Source organism: Camelus bactrianus, chromosome X (assembly GCF_048773025.1).
Source record: "Camelus bactrianus isolate YW-2024 breed Bactrian camel chromosome X, ASM4877302v1, whole genome shotgun sequence".
NCBI lineage: Eukaryota > Metazoa > Chordata > Mammalia > Artiodactyla > Camelidae > Camelus > Camelus bactrianus.
The window spans coordinates 71,623,398-71,637,878 of NC_133575.1; the positions used below are offsets into that span (position 1 = coordinate 71,623,398).

General features: G+C 34.6%; 1 pseudogene; it reads left to right on the plus strand.

Annotated features, from left to right (window-relative positions):
* The first annotated feature begins 13,067 nt into the window (after positions 1-13,067).
* Positions 13,068-13,421, plus strand: LOC141576237 (large ribosomal subunit protein uL29 pseudogene; annotated as a pseudogene).
* Positions 13,422-14,481: the final 1,060 nt, after the last annotated feature.

A 14,481-nucleotide genomic window follows, 5' to 3' on the forward strand; every position in this document is an offset into this window, starting at 1 on the left:
AGGAAACTTCATTTAACAAGGAGTTGGGAGGCCCTGAAGAAGCTCTCATGCATGTATCACTCACTGCAGCTCACAAGCCTCAGCAGGAAGAAAGATTTCCTTCTGAGCTATGAAAAAGCTACCCACCACCTTCAGCCAATGAAAAACCACCACAGCCTCCCTCAGTTTCATCCTCAAACCTAATAAAAACTGGCCCTCCCTTTGTCTCTTTGGACTTTGCCTATGGTTTGCCATAGTTTGCATGCCCTGATTTATCATTCCTCTGCTATTTCCCAATAAATTCATTTTGCAGGTAAAATAATTGGCTCTTTTGTTTTCAAGATTCATCCGTGTTGTAACATGTGTTAGAATTTCCTTTCTTTTTTTAAATTGAAGTGTAATTGATTTACAATGTTAGTTTCAGGTGTACAGCAAAGTAATTCAGTTATACACACACACACACATTTTCAGATTATTTTCGATTAGAGCCCATTACAAGAAATTGAATATAATTCCCTGTGCTACAGAGTTTGCTTTCTTTTTAAGGCTGAATGATATTCTACTGTATGTGTATCTCACATTTTGTTTATCCATTCTTCCATCTATGGACACTTGATATTCTTCCACCTTTTGGCTATTTTAAATAACATTGCTATGAACATGAGTGTATAAATATCCTTTTGAGTCCCTGCTTTCAAGTCTTTGGGGTATATACTCAGAAGTGGAATTTCTGGATCATACGGTAATTCTATTTTTAATGTTTTGAGGAAGTGTCATACTGTTTTCCATGGCAGCTGCACTATTTTCCATTCTCGCCAACAATGCACAAGAATTCCAATTTAAAGCCTTTTATTTATCGACATGTTTATGAGTATTTATAAGATAGTTAAGACAAGCAAATGAGCTGCTTGACTCCCCGTTCCCATGTCCCCTCTAACGTTCGCAGTTTAGGCTATTTAGTCCACAAACATAAATTTGGATTTTAATAGTGTCCCTAAGCCAGGAAATGTTGATGATCTCTAGGCCAATAATTCAGTACCAAGTCAGGCTAGTCTCTTGCTTCTTCTATGTCTTTGTATTGTAGTTCTATTCATTTGTATCATTTCATTTGTGTTTCAGTTCTACTTTTTTTTAGCTACTAAATTTCTGTCTTCCTTCAATTAGTATCTGATGTAGTACTCCAATGCCTGAAAACTGACCATTTATTACTTTGGTCCGTCTTACTGTCAACTAAGTTTAATCCTTGTAATACAGACCTTGCCATTTATTCCCACCTCAACAGAGTCCTAGGACATACAATTGGCTACTAAGAATGTTAACTCCTTGTTTTCCTTTGTGGAATGAGTATTCAAATTATCCAAATTCATATTATCAAAGGGCCTTGACAAGATCTACATTGTTACTTAATTTCATCTCTCCATCCCAATCCTCAATGGAATCAGGCCAACACCATTTCTAAGTATGCTTGAAAAAGAGATAGCATAGACTGCTAATGTTCTGCCTTCTCCCTGGAAAGTTTGTCTTTAATAAGCCTTTGAGAACCATTGACATCGAGAACACTCATGTGGGAATACCAAACCTCAACTTTCTCAAGTCCCATGACCTTGTTTTATGGTCTATAAATTATCATATATAGATCTCCAGGAGTTCATAAAGACTTTCCAAGAGGTGGGGAGGGTATAGCTCAAGCACTAGAGCACATGCTTAGCATGCACAAGGTCCTGGGTTTAATCCCCAGTACCTCCTCTAAAAATAAATAAGTAAACCTAATTACCTCCCCTCCCCTTCAAAAAAAAATTTAAAAAGAAAAAAAGACTTTCCAAGAGGTATACATTCACAGATAGTTTTCAATGGATCAGTTTCTGGTATCACATCTTCAAAAGATACCCTTTCCTAATGTTAATCTCACAGACAATGCACCTGTAATGAAGGGGAAATTTCTCCTTCCCCACTTCCTATTTCATCATTGTCCTTCCTCTATTTTACAAAAGATAGACATTAGCCTCATATCTTCCCATTCTCATATCTTACCATGGTGCATTGTTCCCTCAGTGGAGAAACTTCTAGGAAGCCAAACAAGAGATAAATAAAAATATTACTCTTTGTGTTGAGCATGTAAATAACTCTAATAATGGATTAACACATTTTTACAGGTCAGGTTGTTTACAGTTTTTTTTTTTAACTTTCAAAAAAATTTGTCAGCTTATCTATATTTAAAAATGAACTTTATGACACATTTCTATAAGATTTTAGATATTTAGGTCAAAAGACAATCAAAGCAAAGAATGACAATGCTATAACAAAATTTCCTTTTTTATATAAATGTATTTTCTCAGATCGTCTATCTATAAAAATAAAAATTAGGAACAGAGATGATGTTTAACTTAGTCTTATACTAGCAATAAGTAATATTCACTGATAGACACGTGAACTACTTGAAAATAAGTTCATTTATCTCATTAAGAAATGATTTTCCAATAAAGGTTTACCTAGATATTTAGTATTACTTGTCAAAATATACACTATATTTATGTAGGCTTAATAAACCATTTACTACCAATAATGTTAATGAGAACTTAATCCAGAGTAAGATATTTTAATCCTTGGAGACTTACTGTTACAGGAATATTTTTAAAAACGTGATTTATACACATATTTTAGTTCCAGAGAGTATGATAGGGTCATCTATAAAAGACTCTCAGGCATAAAATGTATTAAATTAGGATAAAGTTTTGTAGGGGAAATGAAATGGAAATACAAGTTCAAGGAGAAAGACAAAAAATATAAAATATCCATCTGTTAAAGATGAAACTGTCTGCATATTTTTCAAATGGATAGTGATGTGTATCATATTAATGTAGCCTTCATATTCCATTTGAGATGTTGAAAAGAGTAATGCAACATTTTAATTTAAAATGTAATATTTACAATATGCTAGTAATTACAACTTTCGCAACTCTTTAGTGATTCAAAAATGTAGGTGTCAATTTATAAATATGAGAGGAAAAACATAGTTTTACAAAATTCTTTTAGGGCATACTGCAGTGGTTTAAAGAATATTCATCTTGCCAAGCCTTGTGTGTGTGTATATATATATATATATATATATATATATACACACACACACACATACACACAATGATCTGGAGTATGTGTGTATATATATATATATATATATACACACTCAAGTCTGCCCCTACCTTTTGTGAGCACACAAAGATGACCATAGCAGCCCCAAGTAGTTCACCAGGCTGTTGGAATTATTACCAATATATCTCTATTAATACTGCATCAAAGTTGATATAAAAACAGACCCTGTTTTCCAGGGCTATTGTGTATAGCTATGTAGGATATACACTGAACAACTCTAGCTGATCATTTTCATAGACTACAATGTGAATATCACCTCCTGGAGTTGTGCAACCTGATAACCCTGCCCTATATAGAGGAAAATAAAGAAATAAACAAAAGGTCAGAGCCCAGAGATATTCAATAAGAGATCTCAAGCTCTGCTGCTTGAGTCTCATCAAAGTGAGGAAGTTGTCCAATGTATTCCCTTGGAGCACAACCCGTAATTTCTCCTGTGACTCAGAGCAGATTCAACTCGCTCATTTACTGTCCAACAGTAGTACCTAATGAATCTGTTAGTCACTGAGGAGGCAATTTGTCTTGTAACTCTATAATTTCACTTTTTAACTTCTGAGAAGACTTTCTTCTCCCTGGAAAAATGCATTATTGGCACCTAAGTCTCCTAAGACTTATTGACACCTATTCCAATTTAATTGCCTTAATTTCCTTTTGAAATGTACCTATATCTAATGGCTGCCAAAGATAAGGGATACATTAAAAACTAGGATATTAATGAGTTAGTATGTCTAGTTAACCATGGTTGTTCTAATAGAGCCAATAAAGTAATAACTATAATTCCTAAAAAAAAAAAATTGAGGTGAGATGGAAAGTGCATAAAACTGGATTGGATAAGGTCCTCAGTTGGCTTTAGCATATGCATTCCTGAAGGGAACCATTTTAACCCCCAAAAGATGAATATTAGTTCTTAGGAGATTAAAATAATATATATTAAAATGATTTGTGGTCCTCCAAAGGGCTATAGGACTTAAAGAGATATAAAATATATCTGCGGCATTAAAATTTCATTGGGTAGAGTGTAATCAGGGGGGAAAAAAATCTAAAAAGTCTCCTTAAGGGACAATGATTTAAAAAAAAAAAAAAAAGGTTAACAAACACTAATTTACAGTCATTGGCTGGTATCGCTCCTTCCAAAATATTGTACCACACTGTTGGGAAACCACCATCTGGACTGGAATTACAAAATAAAATGTGGTTACTTCTCCCTTACATAAAAGCTTTGTCACAATACAGTTCCATGGTACTCTGGAATCAGTAAGTCAGTAGATTTTTCTTTTGCCAGCAATCAATTGGATTTAAGGGGACCAACCTTGGCAACTGAGATACAGCATTTAAGGTTTTAGTCAAAAGTTTTCAGGGAATTTTGTCATATCAAACTTCTTTTAGAATAACCCACAAAGTCTCATGGTAATCAAGAAGGAAAAACTGTACGTAGGCCTGGAACTAACTTCTTCAGTTATGATACAGATGCTACTGAGTAAAATGAAAGGTCAATAATGCTGAATTATAGACGAAAAGGTGCTATTTTCAACAACAGGCCACTTTTCCTTAAAAAAAAAAAAAAACACAGTATTTGGGATCTGCTAGCAATCCTCTGCTAACCCTTTTCTTTTTCTTTTTTTTTTCTTTTGTAACACGATCTTCAAATTTTAACTGCATTCATTGCCACCAGCTAAAACTGCATTTAAACTTCTATTGCAGATAGATGTGGCCAAGTAAATGGAAGTGATGTGGGCAACTTCTGAGTAGTGTCCTTAAAGAGAAGGGGATTGTCCTCCATTTCCCTTTTTCTCCTTCCCACTGGCTAGAATATAAATAGAAATAATGAAGCTAAAAGATACATTTTAAACCATGAAAGGAATTTACAATGCATTTGAAGATGGCAGAACATCAGGGTAGAAGCTTCCCTGACAAAATGGGGCAACATTATTTAACTCTGTACTGTTTACATTCAGACCATTACATAAACTTTTATCTTGTTTGAAGTTGTGATTATTTTGGTACTTGTTACAGTATCTGAACTTGGATCCTAATTAACGTACAGTCACATCTAGATTTGAATCCTTTTTACCATCACTTATTAATTATGAAGCCTTGGACCTATCATTTACTGTCCTTGAAATGATGTTATCGTCTGTAAAATGGAGGTGATAATACTTGCTTCACAGAAATATTTAGATGGTTAAAAGATCATTTACATAAGGAACCTAACACATTACGGGTACGGGAATGAATAAATGTTCCTCTATCCTTTCCTTGTTTACCTATGACTAGGCCCTCCAGCTTAAAACCCAATTTTAGTATTCAATTTTGCAATTATTCCCAAGTGAATACATAATCCAGGTTTAGAGACCCACCTACACCCAAATCTTCAAAAGTCCCAGAGTCCTAGTTACAACAATTTAAATTGTGTGTTCCTAATCCTGCTTATTTTTCCACTATTCTGGCCCTTTCATTTTTGCCTAGGACTGAAGCCACCTTTTATTTTCTGCCCCACCCCTATGAGTCTGACATCATCTGGATATTAACCAACTTCAATCAGGTCCTTCCTAAGACCCACAGGTAAATGCTTTCTGTCCCCCCAATCCCAACACACACACGCAGAGTCATATACAGATACTGGAATGCATTAAGTAAACCACCACATTTAATTTCAAATGACACTGAAATGAATTATAATTATGCAACTTTAATCAGCAATGAACTCTGTGGACCAACATATTAGTGAGTTGCTAACTTTCTGCCCCAAAGGACATTAGGACGTATACCAATGTCAGAACCCTTAATATATAGTGAAAAGACATGGCTTTTGTCACCAGTGGAGTAGAAGGCCTTTTCTCCTTAGCATGGAAGCAAATATGGAGTATCAGATCTAAATTGAATATTGATAGAATTCTACAAAAACTGCACTCCTATTTAAGTGTCACATTTTTTTCTCCAGATTTGGATTAATCTTTGTGTGTGTACATATGTTACCACCCAAATGTTGGAAAGTCAGTTTTTAACAAAATTCCTCCAATTAATTTTAACCATTGATAGCAGCATGTATTCCATTATCTGAACAGAAGGCTGAATTAACAGATATAGTATAATCAAGTAAATTTTATTTTAATTTATTTCTTCAAATCAATTACAAGAAGTAAATCTCTCCCTGTGATGCTCTGTACTATTTATGTACTTATTTTATTTTCAGTAACAATGCCACCTGCTGTATTAAATAGAACTGTTTGAATAATGAACTGTATGTTGTACTAATATTTCTTCAGGAGAATAGGGCTTTTGGAGATCAAATTCATTCCTGCAAAATACAAGCCAGATATTATTCAGTAAAAAACAAAGTACTATTGAAAGCTTCTCTGTATTTCACTACTTGTTTTACAGAGAGTTTGCTGGAATAGCATTTGTTCGGTAATTGCAAATCTACACAACATAGAGACATGACAATAGAAGGTAAATATATTCAAGGGGCTAAATGACAACATCAAGATAAAATGTCTTGTGTCAAGGATAAGTTTTAGCAAAGGAATATAAAAAATGTCAAGACAATATTATTGATTCTAAAAACTGAGAATTCTTATTCAAGAATTCATAGTAGTATTCAGAAGCGGCCTTATTATTAACAACAATAATAAAAAACATATTGAAGCCACTCTTGAGTGAAGTGCAGTAAACAATTTTATTTTCTTCATCCCTTACACACACACACACACACATGCACAAACACACGCAAAGACCCCAAAGTGTTTCTTTGAAAATAGTAAGAAATGGCATTATCATCATTTCAATTCTTGTAATTTTCAAAGGTAATAAAAATACAGCCTTCCTATTTTAAGAAAAATTATTCAAAAGAATTATTAAATGTATGACGGTTACTACATCAGTGGGTGCTATGAATGGGTGCTATGAATTGAATTTTATCACTCCCCCCGAAATTTTTTTATGTTGAAGTCTGAACCCTCCAGTACTTCAGAATGTGCTGTTATTTGAAGATGGGGTCTTTACAGAGATAATCAGGTTTCAAAGAAGTTATTAAGGTGGGACTTATTCCAATATGGCTGTTGTCCTTAAGAAAAAGAAAAATTTGGACACCAAGACATGCATTAGAGGGAAGGCAGTGAGAAAACACACAGAGAGAAGATGACCATCTCTAAGACAAGGAAAGACATCTAAAACAGCTTTCTCTCACAGCCCTCAGAAGGAATCAACCCTGCAGACATCTTGATTTTGGATTTCTAGCCTCCAGAATTGTGAGCCAATATATTTCTGTTGTTTAAGCCACTTAGTCTGTGGCACTTTGCTAATACAGGGGATAAAGACAATTGCAGTGTGTGTGTGTGTGTGTATGTGTGTGTAGTGACATAGTAATCAAATGACCTTTCAAGCTCAAGAGCCATTCTCTGTCACTGGAGAATAAATAAGGTTGTCAACCTCAAACAATGTTCTATAGAAAGTTGTTATGGGGGGTGGTAGAAGTTGGGTGATACATGTCAAACGGTACAAATTTTCAGTTATAAGAAGAATAAGTTCCAAAGATCTAAAATACAGTGTGGTGACTATAGGTAATATTACTGTATTGTTACTTGAAAGACGCTAGAGTAGACTTTTAAGCATTCTCACCATATACACACAAAAGTGTTAACTATGTAAGGTGATGGATGTGGTAAGTATCTTGATCTTGGTAATCATTCCACAATTTATATGTATCTAAAATCATCACACTGTATACTTTAAATACATACAGTTATGTTTGGCGATTATTCCTCAATAAATTTAAAAACATGATAGATTTTTTTTTTTAGAAAATAAAATTATCATGGTTCTGGCATCTCTTAATTCACTTAAAAATTTCTTGAACCTAGTTATAGTTCTCCTGGTCTCCCTTTTGTGGCAATGAATTGTAGAAATGTATTATTTTAATTTTAAAATAAAAATTTCATTTATACATTTCACAAACATATTACATTTCAAAAGATGTCCCCTGGCTCTATTATACTGAGGAAAACAGAGGTTTTGCCGATCTTATGTCTATATGCCTGTAGATTTTGTTCATCTCTATCTTCAAACTTTCTCTTTTTAACCCGTATTTTCAGTTTTTAATCTGTACAAACATTGAAGCCTCTCCATACACATGATTATTTTAATTGAAACGCTCTTATCAACTGTGGGTTTGGGTTTTGTTACATTTTACTTCTGGAGGAACATGCCTGTTTGGAGTTCTGTTTGTATTTCACTCATGCTTGGAGCAAAAGCCATGGGCTTATTCCTTTTGCCATCTTGCCATGTTTAAAATAATAAGATACGATTTTTATTTTCCTCTTGGCTCTTCTCACTTCCCTTCTGCTTCAGGGTACCACTCCTCTGCACCTTTTCCACACCCATATCATAAGTGACAGGAATTTAATGAATCTTTCCTTTCCTTTCACAGGTTTCATTACTAAAGGGAAAATTTGCTTTTTTTTTTTTTTTTTTTTTTTTTTTTTGCCACTATTGAGACACTTTCTTCTCAGATAACAGATATTTGGAAAATTTCCACAGTAACTGCTGTCAAAGATAAACAAAACTGGACATCAGTTATAGCAGGGAAATCAGGTTTTATTCAGTATCTACTGACAGCAGTTAAAGAACTGAGCTCCATTCCAATTTATGCTAAGGTGACTGGGCATTTTAAAGGGAAATGACTTGATTATACTATACATCCGTCAATTCAGCCTTTTGTTCAGAGAATGGCATAAATGCTGCAGTTAATGGTTAAAATTATTTGGAGGGATTTTGCTAAACATTTTGGTAAGCTAGTTTTTCTTTCTTTTTTCTTTCTTTTTTTTTTTTTTCTGAGGCTCAAAATAATCTTCTCCGTATGTATATATGTCACCTCCTACCCCCGAATGGAGTAAGGAGGGGGCTGGGTGGAGGCGCAAGTGAAACGTTACAAAATGGTGGTTCTTACAAATGAGGTTAGGCCAGCTGTGTCTTTCAGCTGGCGATTGTGGAAGTTACGATTCTATCTTGCCACAGAAACTGGGACAGAGAAAGCATTCACAATTGTAAACCCTTTGTAGTCCAGGCATACCTCATTTTATCTACTTGGTTTTATTACACTTCACAGATACTGCATTTTTTTTACAAATGGAAGGTATCTGGCAACCTGGTGTTGAACAAGTCTATGGGCTCCACTTTTCCATCAGCATTTGCTCACTTTGTGTCTCTGTGCCACATTTTAATAATTCTCACCATATTTCAAATGTTTTCATTATTATTGTATTTGTTCTGGTGATCTGTGATCTAGCTAAGACAATTAATGAAGATGGCTCCACTAAACAACAGCTCTTCAATGTAGATGAAACCGCCTTATATTGGAACAACATGCCATATAAGACTTTTACAGCTAGAAAGGGAAGTCAATGTCTGGCTTTAAAGCTTCAAAGGACAGGCTGACTCTCTTGTTAGGGGCTAATGCAACTGGTGACTTGAGGATGAAGCCAATGCTCATTTGCCATTCCATAAGTCCTAAGGCCCTTAATAATTATGTTAAATCTACTCTGCCTTTGCTCTATAAATGGAACAACAAAGACTAGATAACAGCACATCGGTTTACAACATGGTTCACTGAATATTTTAAGCACACTCATTGAGATCTACTGCTCAGGAAAAAAAAAAAATCCTTTCAAAATATTAGTGCTCGTTGATAGTGCACCTGGTCACCCAAGAGCTCTAATGAAAATGTATGAGGTTAATGTTGTTTTCATACCTGTTAACACACCATCCATTCTGCAGCCCATAGTTTCAAGAAGCAATTTTGACTTTCAAGTCTTGCTTAAGAAATACATTTGGTAAGGCTGTAGCTGCCATAGACAGTGATTCCTCTGATGGACATGGGAAAAGTATTAAAAACTTTTTGGAAAGGCTAATCATTCAAATGCTATTAAAAACATTTATTTAAAAAAAAACATTTATGACTCATGAGAAGAGGCCAAAATATCAGTATTAACAGGAGTTTGGAAGATGTTGATTCCAACCCTCATGTATGACTTGGAGAGGTTCAAGACTTCAGTGGAGGAAGTAACTGCAGATGTGGTGGAAATAGCAAGAGAACTAGAATTAGAGGTGGAACCTGAAGATGTGATTGAATTTCTGCAATCGCATGATAAAGCTTTAATGGATGAGGAGGTGCTTCTTATGGATGAGCAAAGAAAGTGGTTTCTTGAGATGGAGTATAGTCCTGGTGAAGAATGTTGAAATGGAACAAAGGATTCAGAATACTACGTAAACTTAATTGATAAAACAGGGCCAGGATTTGACACACTAGACTCTAATTTTGAAAGAAGCTCTACTGTGGGTAAAATGCTATCAAATAACACTGCATGCTACAAAGAAATTGTTCTTGAAAGCAAGAGTCATTTGATGTACAAATTCATTGTTGTGTTGTTATATTTACTTTACTGCAGTGGTCTGGACCCAAAACCACAATATCTATGAGGTATCCCTGTAAATGAGCTAAGAAAGGGGAGGTCAAGGGCCTGTCATCAGTTGTTGGCTAGAACAAAGAGTAAATTTTCCTGGTAGAACATAGCTTTCTCAGGCACACATTTTGATGGGGTGCTGGAGTCATATTAAGGACACACCCTTATACTATTAGAAGCCATGTGGGTTTGTTCCCTCGGTGCAGACGTGGGTTGAGCTGTTACGTGCCAAGAGTGCTGTAGTTCTCATTGTGTCAATTTTTGTATTTACAGCTTGGGTTTAATAGCTGAAAAATACCTGTTATCTTGTAGATATCATTCACATAAGTGGTAGGATTTTGATGTATCCGATTAAAACAACTGGTTCTGAAGTTGCATTTAACCTCAATTTGGAGAGAACATGTGGAAATTTAATTTCAAGATCAGTTTTATATGTAACTTTTAATTTCTATCAAATAAACTTTATTTATTTTTTTAGCTAGCTAGCTAATCTGTTGAGTGTGTACAGCTATTTTATTTTTTTAAACTTACATTTCCCTGTGTACTAAGGGGTTTAAGAACCATTTCATATTTTTATTTTATTCATCATTTGGACTTTTCCTCTTTTTTGAAGTATCTTGTATTTTGTCCATTTTCTTATTAAAGTTCTCTCTCTCTTGGGTAGATTTGTCAAAGTTATTTATATATATATTTGATAGTAGTTCTTTTATGGTTATAAATTTTTCAAATATATTCACTCAGTCTGTGGCTTTTCTTTTCTTGCCACTCTTTTTTGATGTCTTTTCATGAACAGTGGTTCTTCATTTTACTGCAGATTCAACAATATTTTCCTTTATGGCTAATGCTTTACATGTTTTGTTTAGGAAATCTCTCCTACTCTTAATTCATTACAATATTCTCTTATAGTCTTTTGTAAAGCTTTACAGCTTTGCCTTTCACTATTGCTTTTTATTTGAATTGGAATCAATATTTGTGTATGATGTAATATTGAGGTACAGTTTAATTTTTTTCCATATGTTTAACCAAATTTCTTAGCACAATTCATTGAAGAGACTACTCTTTATCCCACTATTTTGCAGTGTCATATTAGTCATAAATCAAGTGTCTATATATGGGTAGATCTATAGTCTCTTCCCTTATTTTGTGTGCTCTTGAAAAAATAGGTACATTGCTATTGTTGATTTTAGTCTTAGATGTACATTATTCAGGTAATGTTTTCTAATTCTTGTTTAAATCTTCTGTATCTTTATAACTTGTTCAATCCACTGTTGAGGAAAGTGGGTTAAAATCTCCTACTATGTTTTTTAAAATTTTCTATTAATTCTGTTGTTTTTCTCTATATTTATTTTGAGACTGTTTTAAGTGAATTCAAACCTAGAATTAATATGTTCTTGGTGAATTGAACATTTAAATATTGTGAAGAGATCCACTTTAATCTTAGCAATGATTTTTGCCCTAAAGAATATTTTGTTTGATAAAAATATAGCTACATGGCTTTTATGTCACTAGTATTTTCATGGGATATTTGTCAATCATTTTCTTTCAATCTTTCTGTGCACTTATGTTGTAATTTTTAAATCATCCCTGATAATCTTGAGGATTTAGTCCATTTTCATTTAAGGTAATTCATGATATATTTGAAAGAAATACAAATCTTTTTTTTTTTTGCTTTGTATTTGTCTCATACATTCTATAGCTTTTACTCACCATTTTGCTTCTATTTTTTGTTAGCTAAATTAATTTTACCAATTCTGTTTTCCTAAATTATACATTGTTTTGATTATTTTATGGATTATTCTCAAAATTACAATACACATAATTGTCTTAATTTTCTATTGCCTCTCTAACAAATGACCATAAACTTAGTGGCTTAAAGCAACACAGATCCATTATTTTACAATCTGGTAAATCATAAATTCAACATGAGTATCACTGGGCTAAAACCAAGCTGTCAGCAAGACTGCGTTCCTTTTTGGAGGCTCCAGTACAGAATCTAGTTTCTTGTCTTTTCCAGTTTGTAGAGGTCTCTGACTCACAGTTTCCTTTCTCCATGTTCAAAGCCAGCAAGGGCAGTTAGAGTTCTTTTCAGATTGCATTCCTCTGACCCTTTTCCCCTAATCACAGCCGGGACAAGTTCTTTACTTTAGAGACTCCTATGATTAATTGGGCCCGCTTGGCTAATCTGGGATAATCTCTCCATTGCAAGGTTTTTAAACTTAATTACTTATGCAAAGATCATTTTGCCATGTAAGGTAACATTTGTAGGTTATACAGATTCAAATATTGTTATCTTTGTGGGACAGAGAGAAGCATTATTCAGCTTATCACAGTCTGTTTTCTGGCTCACAAGGATTCATGTCTGTCCCACATGCAAAATATATTCACCCCATCTTAAAGCCCCCAAAAGTCCCCAATAGCATCAATTCAAAGTTCCAAATTATGCTCTTTCCCTCTGAGAAGGCGGTGGTGGTACCTTGCTCAGCCATGACTAAGATTAAGGCTCCAGACTTTCCCTGCGAGAAGGGGGAGCTGCTGGAACATCTGGAGGACCTAAAGGTTGTGCTGTCCCAGCTGGATGTCATTAAACTGACAGGTGGCCCGGCTTCTAACCTCTCCAAGATCCGAGTTGTTCACAAATCCATTGCTCCTGTTCTCACTGTCATTAGCCAGACGCACAAAGAGAACCTCAGGAAATTCTATAAGGGCAAGAAGTTCAAGGCCCTGGATCTGTGACACAAGAAAACGCACGCCATGCATCGGGAAGAGACACCGAAGACCAAGAAGCAGCAACGGAAGTAGCGGCTATACCCACTGCGGAAGTACGCGGTCAAGACCTGAGCATACAGGCATCAACAAAACAAACTGGCAAAAGATCCCCCAAACAACAACAACAACAAAAACCCAAACCTAAATTTTATCAGCTCAGAAGTCCCAAATCATATCATCAAAATAATCTAAATTAGATATGGATGAGATTCTGGGTATGATCCATTCTGGGGAGCAATTCTGTTTCATGTGAATTGTAAAACTAAAGAGAAAATTTATCTGCTCCCAAAATGCAGATGTGGTACAGGCATAGGATAACAGTTACCGACATTCTTTTTCCATACGGAGAGAATGAAAGAGTAACTGATCCCAAGCAATTTCAAAATCCAGCCTGACAAACTCCATTAGGTTTCAAGGCCACAAAATGATGCTCTGTGTTTCTCAGCTCCACCCTCTGGGCTCATGGCTTGCCTTTCAGAGTCAATGTGTCTATTGCATGAAAAGTAGCTTGGATGTGTTTGTACCTGAGTAGTGTTTTCAGCCTGTTTCTAGTCTGTAGAATTTTAACAACCTTCTCACAAATTAAATTTTATCCTGGTAGTTTAAACTTTTTTTTTTGTTGTTGTTGTTGTTATTGTTTTATATTTAACCTTGATAAATGTAATTACTGCTATTTATATGATCAATATGCATTTTTACGTTTGTCCACATATTAACCTCTTAATTTGCTCTTTATTTTTTGCATTTCAATCGTTCCATCTGAGACTACTTTCCTTCCACCTAAAATATATCTTTAAAATTTCTTTATTGATCTTCTGCTGATGGAAAACTCTCTTAGTTTCCATTTGTCTGGAAATATCTTTAGTTCACTCTCATTATGAAAGGTACTTTTTACTGGGCTTATTTAGAATCTTAGGCTGCCATTTATATATTTATTTTTTTAATGCACTGAGTACATAGGATAATCACTGCCACAATTGAAAACCTAGTTGTAACCTAGTTGTTGGTGTAAATACTGTTTTTTTCAAAGTAATCTTTTTTTTTTTTTTTTTTCCGGTCTGGCTGCTTAGTTTCCCTTTACCTTTGTGGGGTTTTTTTTCCATTTTCACTAAGATTTTTCTATGTGTGGACT